The sequence below is a fragment of the Myodes glareolus genome, chromosome 8, assembly GCF_982192425.1.
Source record: "Myodes glareolus chromosome 8, mMyoGla1.1, whole genome shotgun sequence".
Lineage (NCBI taxonomy): Eukaryota > Metazoa > Chordata > Mammalia > Rodentia > Cricetidae > Myodes > Myodes glareolus.
In genome coordinates this window covers 27,531,468-27,533,973 of record NC_142033.1, presented here as the reverse complement: position 1 = coordinate 27,533,973, position 2,506 = coordinate 27,531,468, and the positions used below count along the sequence as shown (strand labels likewise).

Sequence of the window (2,506 nt, the reverse complement as noted above, 5' to 3'; positions counted from 1 at the left end):
CAAATTTCAAATGAAAAAATTTAAAGTTCATTTTATATTTCTTTCATCTATGAAAAAATTATCTTAGGCATTTTTTGTTCCAATACAGGTAGTAAGCAGCGCTGATGGATATCAGCAGTATACTAAAATATCCCCTGTATTTTTTTGTTCACACCGAAAAAATATTATAAAAAGCAGTTTCCATTTCGGAAATAAAAATAGGATGAAGGACTTATAATGATGACACAGTGAAACTATTTCAATTTCAACCTCATGGTGAGATCATTAGAGAATGACAACTTGTATGTAGAAATCATGTTTTATTAGCAGTCTAAACTAATGAGAATTGAAATTACATTTTTGAATACATAACCAAAAATTGCCCTACAGATATTGTGTTTTGACAGTGTGTTATTAATATTCCACTTAGAGAAATTTTCAATAAAAAAGAAAATTGAAGAGAGAAATTTCATTGGCTTGGACAAAAAATCTCCTGAAGCAATTTACTAAGACTCAAAAGAAATTGATCACATACCTTGCAAAATGCCTACTCTAAAAGTGTTTATTAATATAATACATATGATGTATAATATCAGAACTTTGTAAATATTTAATGAAAGAAAATTTTGATAACTTATAATTTGCATCGCATTGTAATCTTGCTACAAAAATTACTTTTTAAAATACAGTTAGTTTCTCAAGATTCTTTCTAGAACAGAATTATGTAGTTTGTACAATTTGCAGTATATCAGGTTAAGAATCTTTAATTTCAATAATGACTACAGTCTAAAAATCCTAGACTTAAGGATGGCTGCTATATTTTGGTGGTATAATGTTTGTATTTCATGAATTAACTTTGAGTTCAATTCAGCACCAACGCAAAATAAGTTCATTAAGAACTAGATGGTTAAGACTATACTTTCAGGGATCATTTCTATAGTTCGTTACTAGAGAAGTTTTAATTTTAAAGGTCTTTGAGCCTATTATTCTTGATCCTAGAGAAGATAAATAAGAAGACGAACCTGATGAAGATTATTTAGCTATCCGCCAGGAGGTAGGAAATAGTCAAGAGTCCCAGGTAACCTTGGGTGCATGAGGGGGTGGGAGGGTTGTTGGAAGGGGAGAGGGTTAGAGAGAAGGGAGTAGGGGAGGAATGGGAAAAGCTCGGTTGACCGGGATGGGGGGAAGGGAGGAAGGATGAATATGGGATCAGGGAAGAATATATTTCAACTAAGGGAGTCATTTTAGGGTTTATAGGAAACTTGATTATATATGGGATCCCAGGACCAAGGAGAGATCCCCAGATTGTTCTCTGGACAGAGGAGAGGGTGCCTGAACCGGCCTTGGCCCATAACCATACTGATGTATATTTTGCTTATCACCATAGATCCTTCATCTGGCGATGGATGGCGATGCAGACGGAGTCCCACATTGGAGCACCGGACTGAGCCCCCCAAGGTCCAAATGAGGAGCAGAAGGAGGAAGAAAATGACGAAGGACTGCGAGGGATGCTATCACCCACTGATACAAGGGGTCGGATCTAATGAGAGTTTACCAAGGGCAGTTGGACTGCGACTGAACGAGCACGTGATCCAACCAGATTCTCTGAATGTGGCTGGCCCGGAGTCTTTCTGAGAAGCCATTGACAATGACACTGGGACTAGTTTCCTCTGCATATACTGGATTTTTGGGATCCAGTCTGTTTGGATACTCACCTTCCTGGACCTGGAGGGAGGGGGGACGAACTTGAACTTCCCACAGGGCTTGAAACCCTGACTGCCCTTAGGGACAAAGAGGGAGGAGGAGAGCGGGGGGGGGGGGGAGTGAGAGGGTGTTGGGAAGAGGGGCGTAAATGGAATCTTTTATAATTTAATAAAATTACTTAAAAAAAGAACTAGATGGTTAAGCATAAGATTTGAGTATATGTAAGGCTTAGACTGACACTATCTGAGGAAAGGATTTTTTTCACATAATCAACTTTCTTCTATAATATTTAAAGAATCAAATATTTCAGTGTTCTTTTTGCTTAGTGAGTTTGAGATAAAATAGTTTTAACTCCATATTAAAAAGATTGTTCACATGTTTTGGCCTCTGTGGACACAGGCACATACACAGACCATACACACACACACACACACACACACACACACACACACACACACAGAGGCATGCACTGTTATACACACATCAAAACATTTAAAACCATTAAAAATCTTTAAGAACACCTATATAGAAAGTAGTATTCTAAAGTTCAAGGAGAGATGGGCACCAAGTTCACCATTAGCTGATTAGCTATTGCCAATTAATATCTGCTAGGAGAGCAAGGGTAAGTTTTCGTTTAAGAGCACAGTCCATGATGAGTCAGCCATACTCCAATGGAAGGACACACACTTAATTGCACTTAACTGGTAAATATTGGCCTTGGTGGAGATTGGAGAAATACACAAAGATGGATGAAAGATTACAGGATGCAGAACTGGAAAGACAAGGGAGAAGGGGTGAATATGACAAACACCATTGTATGAAA

General features: G+C 37.8%; 1 non-coding gene across 1 annotated transcript; it reads left to right on the top strand.

Moving 5' to 3' along the window:
- The first annotated feature begins 888 nt into the window (after positions 1 to 888).
- On the top strand, positions 889 to 1,101 carry LOC125408224 (small nucleolar RNA U3). The gene has a single exon (XR_015738650.1). It is a non-coding gene; the product is annotated as a small nucleolar RNA U3 (small nucleolar RNA).
- The last annotated feature ends 1,405 nt before the right edge of the window (positions 1,102 to 2,506 follow it).